Here is a 7,657-nt window from a genome sequence, read left to right on the forward strand (position 1 = left end):
TGTGTAGGTGTAGGGATAGACTTAGGATTAGGCTTAAGGTTAGGGTTAGAGCCTTGTCTAGGGTTAGGGTTAGGGTTAGGGCTAGGCAAGGACTAGGGTTAGGGTTATTGTTAGGGTTAGAGGTAGGGTTAGGTTTAGGACTAGGGCAAGGAGTAGGGTTAGGGTTATTGATAGGGTTAGAGGTAGGGTTAGGGGTTAGGGTTAGAGTTAGGGTTAAGTCTTAGGGGTAGGGGTAGGGGTAGGGTTAGGGTTAGGGGTAGTGTTAGGGTTAGGGTTAGGGCTAGGGCTAGGGCTAGGTTTAGGGTTATGGTTATGGTTAGGGCTAGGGCTTGGGTTAGGGTTTGGGTTAGGGTTAGGGAAAGGGCTAGAGCTAGGTTTAGGTTTACGGTTAGGTTTAGGGTTAGGATTAGGGTTAAGGTAAGGGGATGTCAAGGGCTAGGGTTAGGGTTAGGGTTAAGGGTAAGGCTAGGGCTAGGGTTAGGGTTAGGTTTTGGGGTAGGTTTAGGGGTAGGCTTAGGTGTAGGGTTAGGGTAAGGGGTAGAGTTAGGGTTAGGGCTAGGGTTAGGGTGAGGGGTAGAGTTAGGTTTAGGGATAGGATTGGAGGTAGGGTTAGGGTTAGGGTTAGGTTTAGGGGTAGGGTTAGGGTCCGATTTAGGAGTAGGGGTAGGGTTAGGGTTAGGGGTAGGGTTAGGGTTAAGATTAGGGTTATGGGTAGAGGTAGGGGGTAGGATTAGGGTAAGGGGTAGGGGTAGGTGTAGGGGTAGGTTTAGGGTTAGGGTTAGGGGTAGGGGTTGGGGTAGAGGTAGGGTTAGGGTTAGGGTTAGCGTTAGCGTTACGGTTAGAGTTAGAGTTAGGACTAGGGGTAGGGCTAGGGTTAGGGTTATGAATAGGGTTAGAGCCTGGGCTAGGATTAGGGTTAGGGTTAGGGCTAGGGCAAGAACTAGGGTTAGGGTTATTGTTAGGGTTAGAGGTAGGGTTAGGTTAGGGGTACGGGTAGGGTTAGGATTAGGGTTTAGGTTAGGGGTAGGGGTAGGGGTAGGGGTAGGGTTAGGGTTAGTGTTAGGGTAGGGCTAGGACTAGGATTAGGGTTATTGTTAGGGTTAGAGGTAGGGTTATTGTTAGGGGAAGGGTTAGGGTTAGGGGTAGGGGTAGGGGTAGGGGTAGGTTTATGGATATGGGTAGGGGTAGTGGTTAGGGTTAGGGTTAGTGTTAGGGGTAGGGGTAGGGTTAGGGGTAGGGTTAGGCTTAGGGCTAGGGCTAGGGTTAGGGTTAGGGTTAGGGCTAGGTCTGGGGTTATGGTTAGGGTTAGGGTTAGGGTTAGAGGTAGAGATAGGGATAGGGTTAGGGTTAGGGGTAGGGGTAGGTTTAGGGTAAGGCGTAGGGGTAGGCGTAGACTTAGGGTTAGGCTTAGGGTTAGGGTTAGAGCCTGGCCTAGGAATAAGGTTAGGGTTAGGGCTAGGGCAAGGACTAGGGTTAGGGTTATTGTTAGGGTTAGAGGTAGGGATAGGGTTAGAAGTAGAGTTAGGGTTAGGATTAGGGTTAGGGTTAGGGGTAGGTTTAGGGTTAGGGGTAGGGGTAGGGGTAGGGGTAGGGGTGGAGATAGGGTTAGTGTTAGGGCTAGGGCAAGGACTAGAGTTAGGGTTATTGTTAGGGTTAGAGGTAGTGTTAGGGTTAGTGATAGGGGTAGGGGTTCGGGTTAGGGTTAGGGGTAGAGTTAGGTTTAGGGTTAGGGTTAGGGTTAGGGGTAGGGTTAGGGTTAGCTGTAGGGTTATGGTTAGGGTTAGGGTAAGGGGTTAGGTTTAGGGTTAGGGTTAGTGTTAGGGCTAGAGGTAGGTTTAGGTTTAGAGTTAGGGTTAAGGTTACGGGTAGGGTTAGGTTTGCGGTTAGGGCTAGGCCTAGGGTTAGGGTTAGGGGTAGGGCTAGGGGTAGGACAAGAGTTCGGGTAAGGGGTAGGGTTAGGTCTAGGGCTAGAGTTAGGGTTAAGGTTAGGGTTAGGGCTGGGGCTACGGTTAGGTTTAGGGTGAGGGTTAGGGGTAGGGGTAGTGTTAGGGTTAGGGTTATTGCTAGGGGTGGAGTTAGGGTTAGGGTTAGGGTTAGGGGTAGATTTAGGGTTAGGGATAGGGGTAGGGTTAGGGGTAGGGTGAGGTGTAGGGCTAGGGTTAGGTTTAGGTTTAGGGTGGGGGGTAGTGTTAAGGTTAGGGTTAGGGTTAGGGTTCGCTGTAGGGGTAGGGGTAGGGGTAGCACTAGGGCTAGGGTTAGGTTTAGGGTTAGGGTTAGGGATAGGGCTAGAGCTAGGGTTAGGTTTAGTGTTAGGTTTTGGGTTAGGATTAGGGTTAGGGTTAGGGTTAGGGGTAGCGTAAGGGGTAGGGTTAGGGTTAGGGGTAGAGTTAGGCTTAGGTTTAGGGTTAGCGATAGGGGTAGGGGTAGGATTAGGGTTAGCTGTATGGTTAGGGTTAGGGTTAGGGTTAGGGGTTAGTGATAGGTTTAGGTTTAGGGTTAGGCTTAGGGCTAGAGCTAGGGTTAGAATTAGGGTTAGGTTTAGGAGTAGGGGTAGGGTTAGTGTTAGAGTTAGGGCTATGGCTAGGGTTAGGGTTAGGGTTAGGGCTAGGGCTAGGACTATGGTTAGGGTTATGATTAGGGTAAGGGTTAGGGCTAGGGTTAGGGTTAGGGTTTGGGTTAGGGTTAGGGCTAGGGCTAGGGTTAGGGTTAGGGTTAGGGTTAGGGTTAGAGTTAGGGCTAGGGCTAGGGCTAGGGTTAGGGTTAGGGTTAGCGATAGGGCTAGAAGTAGGGTTAGGTTTAGGGTTATTGTTAGGGTTAGGGTTAGGTTTAGGGGTAGGGGTAGAGTTAGGGTTAGGTTTAGGGTTAGGGCTAGGGCTAGGGTTAGGGCTAGGACTAGGTCTCGGCTTAAGTTTAGGAGCAGGGTTAGGGCTAGGTCTAGAGGTAGTGTTAGGGTTAGTGTTAGGGCTAAGGCTAGGGTTAGGGTTAGGATTAGGGTTAGGGGTAGGGTTAGGATTAGGTGTAGTGTTAGTGTTATGGGTAGGGGTAGGGGTAGCGTTAGGGGTAGGGGTACGGTTAGGGGTAGTGTTAGGATTAGGGTCAGTGTTAGGGTTAGGGGTAGGATTAGGGTTAGGCTTAGGGTTAGGGGTAGGTTTATGATTAGGGGAAGCGGTAGTGGTAGGGGTAGGGTTAGGGTTAGGGTTATGGCTAGGTTTAGGGTTAGGGTTAGGGTTACGGCTAGGGCTAGGGTTAGGTTTTGTGTTTGGGTTAGGGTTAGAGTTAGGGCTGGCTAGGGCTAGGGTTAGGGTCAGGGTTAGGGATAGGGCTAGAGCTAGAGTTAGGTTTAATGTTATGGTTAGGGTTAGGGTTAGGGGTAGGGGTAGGGGTAGGGTTAGTGTTAGGTTTAGGGCTAGGGCTAGGGCTAGGGTTAGTGTTAGGGTTAGGTCTAGCGCTAGGGCTGGGGTTAAGGTTAGGGGCAGGGTTTGGGCTAGGGCTAGAGTTAGGGTTAGGTTTAGTGTTAGCGCTAGGGCTAGGGTTAGGGTTAGGGTTTGGGGTAGGGGTAGGGTTAATGTGAGGCGTAGGGTTAGGGTTAGGGTTAGGAGTAGGTTTAGGGTTAGGGTTAGGGTTAGAGTAGGGGTAGCGTTAGGGGTAGGGTGAGGTGTAGGGCTAGGGTTAGGGTTAGGTTTAGGGTTGGGGGGGTAGTGTTAAGGTTAGGGTTAGGGTTAGGGTTAGGTGTAGGGGTAGTGGTAGGGTTAGGGGTTAGGTTTAGGGTTAGGGTTAGGGTTAGGGTTAGGGCTAGGGCTAGGTCTAGGTTTAGGGTTAGGGGTAGGGGTAGGGGTAGGGGTAGGAGTAAGGTTAGGGTTTTTGTTAGGGTTAGGGTTAGGGGTAAGTTTTGGGTTAGGGTAAGTTTTGGGTTATGGTTAGGGTTAGGGTTAGGGTTAGGTGTAGGCTAGGGCTAGGGTTAGGTTTAAGGTTAGGGTTAAGGTTAGGGATAGGGCTAGAGCTAGGGTTAGGTTTAGTGTTAGGTTTTGGGTTAGGATTAGGGTTAGGGTTAGGGTTAGGGGTCGGGCTAGGTTTAGGGCTAGTGTTAGTTTTAGGGTTAGGGTTAGGGTTAGGGTTAGTGTAAGGGGTAGGTGTAGTGTTAGGGTTAGGGTTAGGGTTAGGGTTAGTGGTAGTGTTAGGGTTAGGGTTAGGGCTAGGGCTAGGGCTAGGTTTAGAGTTATGGTTAGGGTTACGGCTAGGTCTAGGGTTAGGGTTTGGGTTAGGGTTAGGGAAAGGGCTAGAGCTAGGTTTAGGTTTAGGGTTAGGTTTAGGGTTAGGATTAGGGTTAAGGTAAGGGGATGTCAAGGGCTAGGGTTAGGGTTAGGGTTAGGGGTAAGGCTAGGGCTAGGGTTAGGGTTAGGTTTTGGGGTAGGTTTAGGGGTAGGCTTAGGTGTAGGGTTAGGGTAAGGGGTAGAGTTAGGGTTAGGGCTAGGGTTAGGGTGAGGGGTAGAGTTAGGTTTAGGGATAGGATTGGAGGTAGGGTTAGGGTTAGGGTTAGGTTTAGGGGTAGGGTTAGGGTCCGATATAGGGGTAGGTGTAGGGTTAGGGTTAGGGGTTGGGTTCGGTTTAGGGTTAGGGTTAGGGGTAGGGTTAGGGTTAAGATTAGGGTTATGGGTAGAGGTAGGGGTAGGATTATGGTTAGGGGTAGGGGTAGGTGTAGGGGTAGGGTTAGGGTTAGGGTTAGGGGTAGGGGTTGGGGTAGAGGTAGGGGTAGGGTTAGGGTTAGCGTTAGGATTAGGTTTACAGTTAGAGTTAGGACTAGGGCTACGGCTAGGGTTAGGGTTACGAATAGGGTTAGAGCCTGGGCTAGGATTAGGGTTAGGGATAGGGCTAGGGCAAGGACTAGGGTTAGGGTTATTGTTAGGGTTAGAGGTAGGGTTAGGTTAGGGGTATGGGTAGGGTTAGGATTAGGGTTTAGGTTAGGGGTAGGGGTAGGGGTAGGGGTAGGGGTAGGGTTAGGGTTAGTGTTAGGGTAGGGCTAGGACTAGGATTAGGGTTATTGTTAGGGTTAGAGGTAGGGTTATTGTTAGGGGTAGGGTTAGGTTTAGGGGTAGGGGTAGGGTTAGGGGTAGGTTTATGGATAGGGGTAGGGGTAGGGGTTAGGGTTAGGGTTAGTGTTAGGGGTAGGGGTAGGGTTAGGGGTAGGCTTAGGGCTAGGGTTAGGGCTAGGGTTAGGGTTAGGGCTAGGTCTAGGTTTATGGTTAGGGTTAGGGTTAGGGTTAGAGGTAGAGTTAGGGATACGGTTAGGGTTAGGGGTAGGGGTAGGGGTAGGGGTAGGTTTAGGGTAAGGGGTAGGGGTAGGCGTAGACTTAGGGTTAGGCTTAGGGTTAGGGTTAGAGCCTGGCCTAGGGATAAGGTTAGGGTTAGGGCTAGGGCAAGGACTAGGGTTAGGGTTATTGTTAGGGTTAGAGGTAGGGATAGGGTTAGGGGTAGAGTTAGGGTTGGGATTAGGTTTAGGCTTAGGGGTAGGTTTAGGGTTAGGGGTAGGGTTAGGGGTAGGGGTGGAGATAGGGTTAGTGTTAGGGCTAGGGCAAGGACTAGAGTTAGGGTTATTGTTAGGGTTAGAGGTAGGGTTAGGGTTAGTGATAGGGGTAGGGGTTCGGGTTAGGGTTAGGGGTAGAGTTAGGTTTAGGGTTAGGGGTAGGGGTAGGGGTAGGGTTGGGTTAGCTGTAGGGTTATGGTTAGGGTTAGGGTAAGGGGTTAGGTTTAGGGTTAGGGTTAGTGTTAGGGCCTGAGGTAGGTTTAGGTTTACAGTTAGGGTTAAGGTTACGGGTAGGGTTAGGGTTGGGGTTAGGGCTAGGCCTACGGTTAGGGTTAGGGTTAGGGCTAGTGCTAGGACAAGAGTTCGGGTAAGGGGTAGGGTTAGGTCTAGGGCTAGAGTTAGGGTTAGGGTTAGGATTAGGGCTAGGGCTAGGGTTAGGTTTAGGGTGAGGGTTAGGGGTAGGGGTAGTGTTAGGGTTAGGGTTATTGCTAGGGGTGGAGTTAGGGTTAGGGTTAGGGTTAGGGGGAGATTTAGGGTTAGGGATAGGGGTAGGGGTAGGGGTAGGGGCAGGGTTGTGGTTAGGGTTAGGTTAAGGGCTAGGGTTAGGATAAGGGCTAGGGTTAGGGTTAGGGTTAGGGTTAGTATTAGCATTAGGGCTAGGGTTAGGGTTAGAGTTAGGGTTAGGGTTAGAGTTAGAGCTAGGGCTAGGGTTAGGGTTAGGGTTAGGGTTAGGTTTAGGGGTAGGGGTATTTTTAGGGTTAGGGTTAGGGTTAGGGTTAGGGTTAGGTTTAGGGGTAGGGGTAGCGGTAGGGGTAGAGGTAGTGTTAGGGTTAGGGTTAAGGTTAGGGGTAGGGGTAGGGGTAGGGGTAGTGGTAGGGCTAGTGTTAGGGTTAGGGTTAGGGGTAGGGGTAGTGTTAGAGTTAGGGTTAGTGTTAAGGGTAGGTTTAGGGTTAGGGCAAGGGGTAGTGGTAGGTGTAGGGTAGGGTTAGGGTTAGGTTTAGGGCTAGGTTTAGGGTTAGGGTTAGGGTTAGGACTAGGGCTAGGGCTAGGGTTAAGGTTAGTGTTAGTGCTAGGGTTAGGTTTAGGGTTAGGGTTACGGTTAGGGGTAGGGTTAGTGTTAGTGGCAGGGTTAGGGTTAGGGATAGGAGTAGGGTTAGGGTTAGGGTTAGGGGTAGGGGTAGGGCTAGGGTTAGGGTTAGAGTTAGGGCTAGGGCAAGGACTAGGTTTAGGGTTATTGTTAGGGTTAGATGTAGGGTTAGGTTAGGGGTAGGGTTAGGGTCAGGATTAGGGTTTGGGTTAGAGTTAGGGGTAGGGGTAGTGGTAGGGGGAGGGGTAGGGTTAGGGTTAGTGTTAGGGTTAGGGCAAGGACTAGGTTTAGGGTTATTGTTAAGTTTAGAGGTAGGGTTATTTTAGGGGTAGGGTTAGGAGTAGGGTTAGGGATATGTTTAGGGATAGGGGTAGGGTTAGGGGTTAGGGTTAGGGTTAGGGTTAGGGTTAGGGTTAGGGTAAGGCGTAGGGTTAGGGTTAGGGGTAGAGTTAGGGTTAGGGTTAGGGTTAGGGTTAGGGGTTGGGTTAGGGTTAGTTGTAGGGTTAGGGTTAGGGTTAGGGTTAGGGGTTAGTGTTAGTTTTAGGGTTAGGGCTAGGGCTAGGGTTAGGGTTAGGGTTAGGGTTAGGGTTAGGGATAGGGCTAGAGCTAGGGTTAGGTTTAGGGTTAGGTTTAGGGTTAGGGTTAGGGTTAGGTTTAGGGTTAGGGGTAGAGTTATGGTTAGGTTTAGGGTTAGGACTAGGGCTAGGGTTAGCTCTAGGACTAGGACTCGGCTTAAGTTTAGGAGCAGGGTTAGGGCTAGGTCTAGAGTTAGTGTTAGGGTTAGTGTTAGGGCTAAGGCTAGGGTTAGGGTTAGGATTATGGTTAGGGGTAGGGTTAGGATTAGGGGCAGTGTTAGGGTTAGGTTTAGGGGTAGGGGTAGGGTTAGGGTAGGGGTAGGGGTAGGGGTGGTGTTAGGGTTAGGGTTAGGGGTAGGGTTAGTGTTAGGCTTATGGTTAGTGATAGGTTTAGGGGTTAGGGCAAGGGGTAGTGGTAGGGGTAGGGTTAAGTTTAGGGCTAGTGCTAAGGTTAGGGTTAGGGTTAGGGTTAGG

This window comes from Megascapheus bottae, unplaced genomic scaffold (assembly GCF_031878675.1).
Source record: "Megascapheus bottae isolate mThoBot1 unplaced genomic scaffold, mThoBot2.hap1 HAP1_SCAFFOLD_78, whole genome shotgun sequence".
NCBI classification, from domain to species: Eukaryota; Metazoa; Chordata; class Mammalia; order Rodentia; family Geomyidae; genus Megascapheus; species Megascapheus bottae.